The 15,255-nt window shown below is 47.1% G+C and overlaps 1 protein-coding gene across 3 annotated transcripts in view; it reads right to left on the reverse strand.

Moving 5' to 3' along the window:
- Nucleotides 1-15,255, reverse strand: part of LOC105182044 (uncharacterized) — a 361,561-nt gene that overhangs the window by 152,530 nt on the left and 193,776 nt on the right. The window lies entirely within an intron of this gene.

Here is a 15,255-nt window from a genome sequence, read left to right on the forward strand (position 1 = left end):
AAAAGCGAACAAAATTAATAAATTAGGCAACAAAGAAAATGTATTTACACAAATAAAATAATACATGTTATGTACAATATGCATTTATTGTATTTTATAAATATTTTTACATATTAATCTTCATATATATTTTTATACTGTTATTTATTTTTATTTGCTATCATTACGACATTACGTGTTTTAGAACAGAGTGTCCATAGTTCGGTCTTACAAGTACTGCGTTTGAATCTCGCGCAACATTTGTGGGCAAAATTTGATTGGCTGTTCCGTAGTATCAACCGCCATTATGCGTAATGGCTCACCTTTCTTATTACACCATGGCGTTACGCGTGTTACGCCACGGACCTACCCCCACTCCCGCGCCGCCGTCGGTTGATCGCTTGAGCACGCGTCGCTGGCGCGACTCGCGCATGCGCGCTGCGACCAGCAGAGAACCGCGTGCAAAACGGCGCGGCGCGGCGCGCTAGCATTCGCCGATGATCCACGTGCGGTCGAGAATATTGGACTTCCTCGAGGACCCGTAACTCGTGAACGAGTCGGCGTAAGGACGAAGGACACGAGACGAAGAGCGAGCTCTTCAACACGGCGCGCGGCCTGCTCGTGTCCCTCATTCGCCGGCGACTCGAAGGACGATCGCGGTCGACGCGATGAATCGAGAGACACAACACGTATGTCGTGCGTCGGATTCTTCTCCGCATTCTTTCAGTTACGTGAATTTATGAGTCGTTCATTGTCGACTCATAAATTACACAGGCCGACAAAATTTTACGAAACTCCAGACTCTGAGACCAGACTATACTTTCCCGAAGGTTTTCGGTCCGCTGAATCCGAATCCGGCAGCGGAATTGCTCCATCACATCAGGTTTTCGAGATATCCTAATCTGAAAGTGCAAAAAACACAGTTTTTCGCTATATTCGGGGTTATATTACAACGTGAATTAATTTTTCTCTACAAAACTCGTTACAGTATCTGAAAGTACTACTCTTCGCCTTCAAAATGCATTTTGAATTTTTCATATATCTTATTTCTTCTCGGAGATATCGTCCGTTGAAATTTTTTAGTTTGGCGTTTTCGTTACTACCTTACAAAAAAAAAAGAAGTTAATCCGGCAGGTGAAAGTTGTGTAATTAAATGTTTCTTGGGACGCTGAATCCGAATTCGTTGTCGGTTCAGCCCCATGACCATCGGGTCATGGTTTGTCCCTAACTTCAAAAAAGATTTTCGAATTCGCCTTTTTTTTTTGACCCAAAAAACATATGATTACACAACTTTCACCTGCCGGATTAACTTCTTCTTTTTTTGTAAGGTAGTAACGAAAACGCCAAACTAAAAAATTTCAACGGACGATATCTCCGAGAAGAAATAAGATATATGAAAAATTCAAAATGCATTTTGAAGGCGAAGAGTAGTACTTTCAGATACTGTAACGAGTTTTGTAGAGAAAAATTAATTCACGTTGTAATATAACCCCGAATATAGCGAAAAACTGTGTTTTTTGCACTTTCAGATTAGGATATCTCGAAAACCTGATGTGATGGAGCAATTCCGCTGCCGGATTCGGATTCAGCGGACCGAAAACCTTCGGGAAAGTATAGTCTTGTCTCAGGGTTTTAAAAATGTCGGCCTGTGTTATCATCGTAGATCAAAAGCAAAAGAAAGATCTCGCGAACTGAACATTTCTCGCGCACGTACGATCGCACGATTGGCGCCTTGAATTCGGGTAAAATTTTAGAATAGGGCCTTTTCCGAATTTTGATATATTTTTGCTACTTGCTGGATGAAAATCTTTGTTGTGACTACGACAATGATAATCAATGGGGGGAGGCCGAAAAAAATGTTACCGACCTATTTTTTTCAAGTTTTTTCGGATCTTATAAAGATCCTCTGAAGGCAAAATGCACCAAATTTAAACTCTTGAGTAAAAGTATAAAAGACTCAATGAACTTTAATAAAGCAAAGACATAAACTATTCTCCGCTATAATTTAGACTTTATAATATAAATTTGTGCTTTTGATTAAAGCAGAGCATGATTGTGAATAATGCTCTGCTTTATTCTGCTTGTAATTTATGATACCTACCTTGCGTAGGGGTCTTGCTAATCTTTTCAGTATTTTTAGTATATCGTAGATTTTAGTATATCGTAGATTCATCTGTTTAGTAAGGTGAAAGATTCGAGTAACAACTGTGAACGGGATTTAATCAATATAAAATCGATATTTAAAATTTTAAATATATGGAATAAAATTTTCATGTTTTTTCCTATAAAGATCTTAGCTCCCCTCCCCCTCCCTTAATATATATATATATGTAAAACTTTGTATACATGTTTGTTTACAGCTAGTTTTGTAAATTATTGAACTAGGAAATTATTTTGTAAATTATTGAACTAGGAAACGTAGTTTTTGGTATAATAATACTTCTGAATATTTGCCAAAAAAATCGTTCAAAAAATAAGTAGGTAACATTTTTTTCGGGCTCCCCCCATTGATTATCATTGTCGGAGTCACAGCAAAGATTTTTATCCAGCAAGTAGCAAAAATATATTAAAATTCGGAAAAGGCTCTATTCTAAAGTTTTACCTCAATTCGCTATTGTTCCGTCGTTCGACGACGAATGTCTCGTCGGCACGTATCGCCTCCCGCTTATATTTTCAATAGCAGCAGCGAATTCTCATCGCACGATAGACAGTGAAGATGCACTTTTTCGGCACTCGCGCGTCAAATACGAGTGCGAAGAACGCGGAGCAAGAAGTCAGTCGGGAATGTCGAGGAGATAAAAGCGTCGGCGGAGAGAGAAGGAACCGGAGAGGCGTCTCGGAGAGCGGAGAGTTCGAAAACGCGCGATCGCGACGGCAGTCACCTTTTTTTTTCAATCTCCGCTTCCTTTTCCCTTACATTTCCCGGCCGCTCACTGTTAGCGGCAGAAATCGCTCCGCTTCCGGAAATCCGATCGCTCTCAAGCTCGATTCTTTCGTGATTTCGTCACCATCCTGTGTGTTCTCCTCCGTCGACCGTCGGTCGTTCTTCTGCCCGCTCGTTAGCGGATTTTGACTCCCGCGTGATTGAAAGACGACGATTTATCAAGAAACAACCGCGCGTGTCTCTCTCTGTCACTCTCTCATCCCCCCCCCCTCCGAGCTTCGGAAATCGCCTCCGCGGTTTCCTCGCGAACGCACCTCACATTCGGCCACGTCGTTCAGCAGCGGTGAAACGAGACTCTGTTTTAATTTCGCTGGCATGGCGATATGTAAAATCGAGAAAAAAAAAGAAGGCAGCGCGGAGGAGCGAGAGAAAAGAGAGGGGGGGAGAGAAAGAGAGAGAGAGAGAGAGAGAGAGAGAGAGAGAGAGAGAGAGAGAGAGAGAGCAAAATTCAGACAAAAATATTCCCCCGGATCGCAGGCGTAATCCACGCCGCTGCTGCCGGATTACAAATGTAATCCAAGCGGGATTAACTACCGCTGCTTGTTTAACGAGAAGTCGCTGAAGACTGCACACGGCTCGCCTCGCATCTTATTCCCGGCTGCCATTGTTCTTTACGGGCGCGTACGCGCGACGTTTCCACTCGTAACACATGGTCTATTAGGACTAATAATAGTCGTCCGCGCGTCTTCCCAGACGCGGAGAGCGACCTCCCCCCCCTTCCCTCGCCCTCTTCGTCGAGCGCTTTCGTTTCACGGTTCGTCCTGAACGTCTCCGTGGAACGTCGCGTCGCGTCGTCTCGAAAAAGGAGCGCCGCGAGAAACAAAGAGCGCGTATCTGGCGGCCGGCGAGCGAGACGACGGCCGAAATGACCGTGGCGTTACCGTGAACTTTGCCCGCGAGGCTCCCCTCCCCCCTCATTCCTGCGGATTTTCCGCGAACGAACTTTCGCGATAACCGCGTGCCGTGTCTCTCGCATTTGCATTCGTAATCGTGGACACGCGCATATACGGGATGTTTAGAAAAGAGGGCGCAGGTAAGTGTACTCGGAAAAATGGAGGAAAAAAGTCCTAACAAACGTGGTCGAAAAATTAATGTCGTCGGAGTTGAGAACAATTATTCATTTTAATTGAAGCGGGTGAGACCTACTCGCGCTTCTGCTTATTTTAATTGTTCGTAACCCTTGCAATAGTAATTCCTCGATCCGTGTCTGTCAGGCCTCTTTTCCTCCACTTTGTGAGTATTATCTATCTTTGAAGTCCTGAAATTTTTTTTTTAACACCCTGTATATTTGACGTGAGATTCTCATTAGATATCGGCGGCGGTGGAGCGAAGACCGCGGCGTCTCGGCGAGGTCGACTTTCGTCGGCGAACGAGCACGCGGATACGCGAGACTCATTTCATCATCGTTATATGCAACGCGAGGAAGCGACACGGCGGCCGATTTTTCGCGCGATTTTGTCCCGGTCGTGTCTCGTCATCGATCGACACCGGGATTTTTTTTTTTTTTTTTATTATTTCGCGCTACCGGGAAAATAAAGACGATTTAATTAATCAGCGCTCGCGCGGCGAAAATAAAAGAGAGCCCACGGTATATTACGCGCCTCTCTCGCGCGTACAAATAGCGCGCGATAATGTGATAATAACGTAACGGATAAAGCCGCGCCACGTCGGATCACGTCGCTTCGGCATGCCGCGCGCGGCTGATTAAAAACACGCATATTCCAGCGGAACGCGACCGGTCGGCCGCGATTAATGCATCGCGCTTTCAAACAACAGCGTGTAATTAAATTGTTATATAAAGCCGCGTCGCGTCGCATCGCACCGCGTTGCGGGCGAGGCACTGCGCGCGGCGCGACGATTGTCGCAGCGACCGGCAAAAACTCACTGCGGCGCAAAACTCGCTCGCATTTAGACGCGTAAAAGCGCAACTAACGAGAAACCGGGCGCGCTTAAATATGAGCCGCGGATAGGCGCAAAAAGGACGCGGAGTCCTCCTCCGCGCTCGATTCGCTCGCGCGCTCTTTCCACCTATCTGTCTGTTCGTATGCCCTCTCCTACCGTCTCTCCGTCTCTCTCTCCCTCGTCTCTTCAGCGTCTAAAACGAGCCTCGACGCTCGACGATACGACCATCTCGTATTGTTACCGGCGACCGGAAGAATGCCGAGAATAGTTCCGCGACGAATATGTATGCGGAGAGCACGATTCTGCCAAATCACGGCGCCGCCGCTCCGCCGAGGTGTCTCCTCCAAAAAAAAAAAAAAGACGAGAGAAGGAAGAAAGGGGAGAAAGGAGCGAACGAATTACGCTTCGGGCGCTCGGTATCGGCGAGTAGCCCAATTCTGTCGTCGAGACGCGCTGCAAAATACGCGCCGGAGAGTAAATATATAGAAAAAGGTACAGCTCACCGATTTTTTTCATTTTGAAATATGTTATAAAGGATGAAATTCTGAGTGACTTTTCCTAATACTATTACATGGGGGTCGCTTATAGTTTCTGAGATATTTGACTTTAAAGTTTTATAATTGTACGTTGAAGTATATTTGAAGTAGAGGTAAATATATAGAAAGGGGCACAACTCACCGGTTTTTTTCATTTTGAAATATGTTACAAAGGATGTGGGGATCGCTTATAGTTTTCGAGATATTTGATTTTAAAGTTTTGGAATTTTGATTATCCTGGAATTAAATTCCAGATATCATGAACTGATGTTATTTACAGTACAATCCAAACAGTTAATCCAAACGTAGTGTATACATAGAAATATAGGAAACAGTACATATAACAGTACATATAAGTACATATAAGAGAGGAGCTCCGCCCCTCCCCCCGAAAAAATCCTAACCTGACCTAACTTATTGCAACTTTATATATTGTTGGGCGATGTTGAAAAGATCTCCTTAAAAGCCACCTAACCTAATTATACGCACACTTAATTATATGCAGATATTATAAGTTAAGTTGAGCCAGGTGATAGATCTTAAGAGAACTTTTTTCTCTCATACGTACCTCTCCCGCTTATATGTACTGTTTCCTACATTTAAAGTGAATGAAAACTGCCTGTCTACTTCAAATATACTTCAACGTGCAGTTACAAAACTTTAAAGTCAAATATCTCAGGAACTATAAGCGACCCCCATATAATTGTATTAGGAAAAGTCACTCAGAATTTCATTCTTTATAATATATTTCAAAATGAAAAAAATCGAGTGAGGTGTACCCTTTTCTATATATTTACCCGCCGGAGAATTCGCGTCCGCCACGTCAACGAATTATTTCATCAACTTCCGCACGCGAGACTCCCTTCCCTTCCGCTATTTTTTTTTTGCGTTTTCCCATCCCCTCTTCTCTCGCGCGCTGCGATTTCTCTCTCTCTTTTTTTTTTTTTTTTTTAAAGCGAAGCGCGAGTGCACTCTCTGTCCCCGCGGCGTGGGTAATGTCAGGTCAGGTTAATCCGAGCGCGTGTCCGATAGCGAAACATGGAGCGCGCGCGTGATCGGCGACGGGGGAGGAGGGGGGGAGGCGAGCGGGCGAGGAGACGCGACGTCTGGGAATCTAAAACGAGCCCCGCGGAACGTGCGCGCGCGCGACGTCGTTATTGTCACCGGGTGCCAAGATTGGGCCGGGCGGGCGGGGGCGATTTGTAAATTTAGCGACGGCCGCGTGTTCGCGCCGTTCGAACGCGCGGGCGAGACGCGCGCTTCGAATGACGATGAAAAGCGTGAAGCGCTTGAAGCGCGTCTCTGCTTTCACTGGGCGATCTCGCCGAGAGACCGCCGAGAGTGGTCGCGCGCAGCTGCTACCCACATTTCATCTCTTCTCGCGCTACGCGGCGAACCGTATTCTCGTACAACGCACGTGAAACTACCGACGCTTATTATTGAATATGCCGCCGCTGAACGAAGCGGAAAGGTGGCGGAATCGGAAATTCACAAGCCGCGCGTGGCGGCGCACGCTCGGCGGAACTGCCGAAACGCCGGGAGAGAGGAATCACCGCGCGCTGCCTTTTCTTCCGAGAGCTCCTTGGAGAGAAACAAGCGAGATATGATGGACCTGGCAGGCGATAACGATGACGAACGAACGCGTCGCGGACGACAAGGACGGCCTGCGCGACGGGCGCGTTCGATCTTTGTCCGAGTCGTTTTCCCGGCAGAATGAAAAGCTAGACGAAGACAGGAAGCAATGAAGGTAGAGAATACAGCTGTCTCCTCTTTCTCTCTGTGTCTTGTCTTTGAGTTTTTCTCACCAGGAAGCGACGTAACCCGCAAGGTATTTCCGCCCGTTTCCGCGCGATCGCCTGTGAAACTCTCCCGGTCGAGTGTTCCTTCTGGTTGCCGCGCGGATGACGAACGACGGCCGATCTTTCGCGCCGTAAGAATCTTGACTCGGAGGAACGAGCAAGAGAGAGAGATAGATAGATAGAGAGATAGAGATAGAGAGAGAGGGAGAGAGAGAGAGAGAGAGAGTGTGTGTGTGCGCGTGGGGTTAAAAAAGGGTCCCCTCGTTTCGTCGCGCTTAGTTTGCCGCGCGGCGGTTTCCCGCCTCATTGTTTTTCCTCCTCCGTCCGCGTTGCCGCTTATTGGCCAAGAAATTACTTTGTCCCGAGCCATCGACCTTCGTCGGGAGCTACTTGCGGAAGGAACAGCCGGCTAACTAGCCGCTGATCCAGATAATCATTTTAATACTTTATCCTGGCTAATAAACCGTTAACATTTTAGCATAACGATAATCCGACAATGGAAAGGGGTGGTGCTCTCTTCCATTAGCCGCGGCCGCGGCGAATAAAACCCTCGATGAAACAAAATGTCACTTCGCGTGCACGAGCGTTAATGTTGTTACGTCGGCGATTTAGCGTAAGGGCGCGCGCGCGCGCGCGCGCGTTTCGGTAGGATAAACTCGGGATTTAACGCGGAGATAAAGATAAAAGTTCCTGATGAAGTAAGTTGCGCCGCGAGGAGGTCTTTAGTTTACTTCGAAAGTACACGGATTTAATCAAGACCGGCTTTAATAACGCGCGCGCACACACACACACACATATATATATATTTTGTAATAATATAATGAGATAAGTTGTGCCGGTTTTCTCAGTCGTAATTAGAATCTCCGATTGATGCAGAAAGGGCATATCGCCCGATATCCGATAACTTTTATTTCAGTCTAAGCGTCAATTAGAGCCGTCACATCGTCGGCCAAAGATATCGCTGATCCTCTGCAAGATTAATTTATCAGAGATAAACGCCGGCGGACGGGCTGGAGGCGGCGAGGGCAAACAAACAGATTTTCTAAAGTATCGCGCTTCGAAATCCGGCGAAATGAGCTCTCCCCCGGTTTCCGATATTATGTAATATCAATTATGTCATATGCGGTATTCCGCGCGACATATCGCTCGCTGTCGACGTATTAACCCGCACGAGGTCGGCTCTGTTCGATTTCTCGCCGGAAACGGCCCTAATCGCGCACACTCGGCTGCAACATTTTTTTCTCAGCGGCTTTGCGACAGTTCTTTAATTCTTTTCTTCTACTTTTTATTCCTTAGCCGTTCTCAAGAGATCATTTCCTCGGGCCGGAATTTCCGGCTCTCGCGAGAACCAGAAATCCCCATCCCTCGGCTACGACGCGTTCGCTTCGCGTTTACTGTCGCGTTAATTCCACCCAACTTTTTCCCCTCGCGCGCTTAAAACGAGAAAGAAAAGGAAAGAAAAAAGATGCGACAACAGGGAAAACCGAGGGAGAGAGAGAGAGACAGCGAGGCGCAAAAGGTGCCTTGAACGCGCGCACACGGCTCTTATCCTCTCGTTTCCTAATCGTTAATTCGCAGCTGCCGCGTTATTTTTGCCGCCTCGTCGCGCGAACTTGGCGCTGGCGCGCGCGCGCAGCGCGATATGCATATAAATTACAATATACGCCGCCATTTATTCAACAGTTTCGTCGCGAACCTCTAGCCGGGCAAACTTGGAGTAATCTCGCACGGCACGTGCGGCCACCCCGAGTGTATCATTGCTCGCTCTCTCTCTCTCTCTCTCTCTCCTCTCTCTCTCTCTCTCTCTCTCTCTCTCTCTCCCCCCCTCCGCCTCCCTCTCTCGGCCGCGGTACAACCCGCGGTGAATCCGTTGGACGGTTTTAGCATCTCCGATAGTAACGCGTCGGATTAAGTGCTACTCCGTAGTACGGCTCCTCCCCCTCCTTTCCCGCCCCCGTCCCGACCTTCCCCAAGATACGATGCATAATCGATCAATCTACTACTTCGATCATGTAAAGTACACCCGAGACGGTTAACATTCCGTTAATTTATCGCGTTAGGTCCGCTCGATCGAATTCGTCCGGCCGCGATCGGGCTCGAAACGAGAGATATAAATAAGTATCGAGCTTTTATCTCGATGAAATTTTCCAACTTGATTTACTTTAGTCGTGAGAGAACAAATCGATTGGTTCACCGCGCTGTGATGATTTCGACGTGTGCCAGGTCGGACTTCGGCAACTTCAGCAAGGACGAATGAGCGAGAATCGGCGGAGAGATGGCCGGCGATCGAGATCGAGAGATCCGCGCGAACTCAACACGCGGACACAATCTCGTTCGTTTTATTATTCAGACGGGGACGCGCGGCGCGAGTGGTGTGAGATCGATTGATTAAGTATGGCGACAGGCTCGAGAGATCGCATCGGTGGGCACGGTAGCCCGGGCCGTTGGGCGTAGACCTCGGATCGACCTAATAAACCGGAAACCTAATGCGGTTCAACCTAATAAACCGGAATTACCGGTATTAGGTGTCGGATCGACCGGTGTATCGCGCTCGGCTTCTCGACAATAATGCGAATCTGAATTGATCCGGGCGTGCTGCGGCGCGCGCCGCGCAGAATGCGCGTCCGGAGAAGATCGATGCGCGATCGCGCAATTTCTCGGCGCGCGATCGAAATCAAACGATCACTTTCTCGTGTTTTGTGACAAATTCGGCCGGGCGACGGCTCCCGTATAGGATTGCCAATTGCCCGTTTTAGACTCGGACTGTCAGGTTTTCAGAAGTCTTGTTCAGCGTCCGGTTAATAAGTCAAACCGGACGTCATATCTTCGGTTTTTTTAAGTTCCAATGGAATGGAAATTTTACTCTCATTCCAATCAATGGAATGAGAGTTCAGATTTTTCAACAACGTTTCTCCGTTTCAAGCGTCTACAGACGATCGAGCGCCACGAAAAGCCATCTAGTAGATGATCTGCCGATTTATCATTCCATATACAGGCTAAATTTCAAACGTAACAGGTAAAAATCTTGAAAATTATGAAAGATATTAAAAAATGCTGAAACACCATGTGTTCCATGATGATTTCGAAGGGGAAAGAGAATGACATTATCAGTTTCTTATTATGGAGGGCATTTTCAAGGTCAGTTGAAGGTCAACTTAATTTTTTGAAATAGAAAGCCCAATTTTTTATTATATCTTCCTTTTCTACCAATTAATTTGAACAACTTTTGTCCGAAACATTTTTTTATTTGCCCAATATCTTTTGATATATTTAAGTAGAACTTGGTAATTTTTCCAACATTTAACTTACGATATCTCGCTAACTATTCGTCGAAAGAAAAAATAGCATTAGACTTTTTTTTACTTTATTTACTATCAAGAACACATATTACTATAATAGTGCCCTAACTTTAGTTAACCTATCGACCTTTGGAAATTTCAAAATTATTAAATTAACAAAAGTTAGGGCACTATTATAGTAATATATTCTTGATAGTACATAAAGTAAAAAAGTCTAATACCATTTTTTCTTTCGACGATTAGTTAGCGAGATATCGTAAGTTAAATGTTGAAAAAGTTATACCAAGTTTCCTTTAAATATTTCAAAAAATATTAGGCGAATAAAAAAATGTCTCAGACTGAAGTTGTTGAAATTAATTGGTAGAAAAAGAAGATATAATAAAAATTTAGGCTTTGTATTTTAAAAAATGAAGTTGACCTTCAACTGACCTTGAAAATACCCTCCAAATAAAAAACTGATAATGCCCTTCTTCTACCCCTTCGAAATTATGGAACACGTGTTTCAGTCTTTTTTAATATCTTTTATAGTTTTCGAGATTTTTTTACCTGTTACGTTTGACATTTAGCACCCTGTATATTAAAAAAGTAATAGTTTATTATTTTATTCAATCAAATCTTGTTTACAAAACTGTTTGGCAATTAATATTGTAAATAAATTTTTGTCATATTTTGTATTTAATGTAACGTTATGATTATTATTTCTGTCCGGTTTAGTCCGGTTTGGGTTTGTCACCAAAGAGGAAACGTCCGGTAATTTCAACTTTTGGATTTGGCAGTCCCGTACTCGTCGCCGCCGCGTCATCCGGTTACACCCTGGACTCGCGTCGTTACAATTCCCGATCGATTTCACCGGCCAAAACGCGTCTCGGCAAAAACGTATCAGGGAGCGAGCGAACGAGTGGCGGCGCGGCGGCGGCGGCGGAAATCTCTACGATCGGTGCCGGCCGGCCGGCGATTTTCCTCGCGCCGAACGGCGCCGCGGGCGCGAAATACCAGCGGGGCGTCGTGTCGCGTCGCGTCGCGTCGCGACGCGTCGCTGGTCGCACGCGAGCGCGACCCGATGGCGAAATAATCGAGAACCGCCTGTCGCATCGCCGGACAAAAGAGATATTTCACCGTCCGACAAATTCCCCCGCTAAATGGGCGCGAGCGCGCCCGCGCTCGCGTTCCGGGCTCGCTCTTGCACGACGCAAAAAAAAAGAGAGAGAGAGAGAGGAACACACAGCGGCTGCGAGGGGACAAGGAGCGAAAATAAAAAGCGCGGGCCGCGCGAAAGCGTGCGCGCACGGCTGGGCAAATTAAAAACTCGTCCCTCGGCTCGCGCGCGCGCGATAAATATAATAATAATTAGCGAGACGGATGCCATTCTTCTCCCCCGCGCCCTCCGTCCTCCGCCGCCGGCCGTAAGGCCGGGGGCCGCCATTAACGGTGGGTAATTATCGGGGATTTTTGTAATTCGGAACCCCGCGTCGTTCGCGTCGTCCGTTCGTCCGTCTGTCTCGCAATTAACGTTTCCCGGTGTTGAGGCTCGACACTCGCGCGCAATCTCCTTGGTTATTTCTCGTCGCACGCCGAGCTCTTCGCGACACGACGCGATACAAATATCCGTTTAATGCTGCGCTCGCGCGCGCGATTGTGACATGAATTCTCTTCGCTGCTCGCGAAGCCGGCACAAAGCAGGGGCGATTTTCGTTGGTTCTGATTTTAACGTACAGCGAAAAACGTGGGCAGGAGAGAGATGGAGGGCAGGGCGGGAGGGGGGGAGCCGCTCTTCTCTCGGCCCAAGCAGGCTTGCCTCGCGTAAACCGCGAAACCGAAGATTTCCAACTTGAAATTCTAAATCCCTCCTCCTGTCTCCTGTCCCCCCCCCCGTCGTATAACGGATTCCCTTTGTACCGCGCGGCTTCTTTATTAATTTTTCTAACTCATCGTAATTACCCTAATATATTCTCGATTCTCTTGCGCGCGCGCGGAAGTTTAATCCCTTACCTCTCGCTAATCTTCGGCCACTTAATAATGCAGGCATTCAGCGAAGCACCTTATGAGCGTAACCTAATTCTGGTTTAGTAATAATACCTAATTCTGGGTAACGCGGCGAGAGGGGCACTCGGAGGACCTTACCCCTTCTGGGTTTCCATTCCCCCAGCGTGAATTTATCGGCTACTCGGCGTAAGGAAGGAAGGAGAGAACAACAGTTCCTCCTTATTCCGAGACTGCGGCTTGATCGGCCGAATCGTTCGTTTTGGGGATGGCCCGATTTTTTGGATTATCCAACAAGAGGCGCTACTAATGTAAGTGCGCAAAAATACGGCCTTATCGCCTCGGCGCGAACCGCAAACTCTCCTGTAGAAAAATATGCATCTATCGGGTATTTCGGTTAATTCTTCCGCTGCTTTCTTCGCTCGAAGGACACATTTATTTCAATTACCAAACGAATTGATCGATCAATCAAAATATTTTCCGTCGCTTCGTGTTACTTTTTCCCACCTTTCTAGGTAAGAGATGAATTCCGCGGCGGTAGAACGACTCAGCCCGAGCAGAAATCAAATATAGCAATTTTTTATGCCTGATATGGCATGACGAGGCAGGCCACAAGAAGGCATTATGAGTGGTCCTTATCCGGTCGGAATGTGGCAATTGTCTTGCAATGTTTTCCGGATTATATCCTGACTGCAGCGATGCCGTCATTATTTGGATGCTTGATTCGGTCCTCGTGGACATTTGATCAGGTTTCTCGATTTCAGGCAATTTTATCAGGGCATTATGCAGCAGTGCGTTTCACTCCTTATTGCGTGCCGGATCCGATAAAGTTAACCGGGCCCTACTTGGAATTTGGAGAGCGGACTGGGTTTTAATACGGCTGTGGGACGATGTTCTGCTCGGGAAGAGGTAATCAGACCGGGGTCAGGTCTGGAGAATACACGGCATGCGGAAGAACCTCCCATTCGAGTTCTGTCGGCGTTTCCTTGACGACTTTTGCAACATGTGGCCGGGCATTGTCGTGCGACAGAATCACTTTTCTTTCGTCGTGTTGCGATTTGCGGTCGTTTTTTATTCAGACTGTACAATTATTGTCGGTACCGGTCAGCCGTAACAGTTTCATTCGGTTTTAAGAGCTCATAATACACAACACCTTCTTCTTCTTCTTCTTCTTCTTGACCCCACGAAATACAGAGCAATGTCTTATGGTCTTGAATATTGCATTTTGGCGCCTATGATGGATGGTTGGCCCGGGTCTACCCGTTGATTCTTTGCGTTCAGGATTGTCATAATGGATCCACCTTTCATCACCAGTGACAATCCGGTACAAAACAACTCCTTTTTTCTGCCTGGCAAGCAGAGCAGTGGCGATGGATACACGGTTCAGCATGTTCGCTTTGGTCAGTTCATGTGGCACCCATATTCTTGCCTTTTGAATTTTTCCCATTGCATGAGAAACGGTCAGAAACTGCCGAAACCGCAGCGTTTGGTGCCTCAGCCAATTCCTTGAGTGCTTGAGATTGATCCTTTGGTCCAATAATGCTCGCAATGCGGCGTCTTCAAGCTTTCTTGGCTGATCTGGACGTTCCTTGTCCATCACATCAAAATCACCACTTTTCAATCGTCGAAACCAATTCCTACGTATTGTTTCTGACGGAGCAGTCCACCACAAGTTTTTACTAATATTCGATGTGCCTCAGCTACAATTTTCTTTATATCAAAATAGTGAAGGAGAACATATCGATAGAAACAACTCTCTCATCGCGTTCAATTTTGAATTGCTTTAAAAACAAGATATCACTGCTCGCAAAAGTAAACCTCGGTGGACTGAATTCCATTGAAGAACGTCTAACCTTTATAATATAGCGTGAGTTCTCTCTCTGTCACAGTTCACTGCATTCGCAGTCGCAGCCGTTTAAATGCGAACAGCGGAAATTAAGCGAAATACCTAATGTATAGAAAAACCGTTTACGATAGGCATCTATTTTCGTAGAACAGATCTACCTGTCCGAAACGCGCGCGCATGCATGTCTGCGGTGATCAGCAGGTTACAACGAGGAATTCCGCAGGATCGATTAATCATCCCCCACGTTCCGCTGCCTCGGGCTGCACGGGAGAAATATCGCCGTGTCGCGCTTCTTAAAATCGCGCGCTCCGCGCGTCGCCCGCTGGCATTTCGGGAGATTGTACCGCTGGATGGAGTTTTCTCTCTCTCTCTCTCTCTCTCTCTCTCGCGCGCGCGCGCGCGCACAACTCTCGGCCCCGATTCCCGAAACAAAGCGCGGCGTGTGTAGCGGTCGGCGCAAAGGGAAGAATTATTAACGCGCGCGCGTCGAGCGGCGGGAAGAGAAGAACGGGAGGAGGAAAGGCAGAGAAAGGGCCGAAAGGAGGGAATAAACGCGCGCGCAATAAAAGCGTGCTCGAGTCACGTAATACGAAGCAATAATCTACGAATTTTGTGCGGCGCCGCGTAAAACAAGTGGGCGCGGTAGTTATCGCGCTACGCAATTCCGTCGAAGCGCGCGCGCGCGACAGGCGCTTTTATTGCCGTACGAGAAACATAATAATTTCACGTATCGCCGAGTGGAACAATAACGCACTTTATGGCCGTTCGTTTCGGCTCGTTACGCGACGAGCGTAATGATCGAATGTAAAGTTAATACTGCCCGCCCGCGCTTCGCTCCGCTCCGCTCCGGCGAGCCGAACTTCTCGCCTTCGTCGACGAGCCGAACGGAAGTACGCTCGAGGAAGTGCTAAGGGCCCGAGAAAACGTTTAGTCGTTAGCGACGCTTTTTCGACGCTCTTCGTCACGAACG

Source organism: Harpegnathos saltator, unplaced genomic scaffold (genome assembly GCF_003227715.2).
Source record: "Harpegnathos saltator strain DR-91 unplaced genomic scaffold, Hsal_v8.6 scaffold54, whole genome shotgun sequence".
NCBI classification, from domain to species: domain Eukaryota; kingdom Metazoa; phylum Arthropoda; class Insecta; order Hymenoptera; family Formicidae; genus Harpegnathos; species Harpegnathos saltator.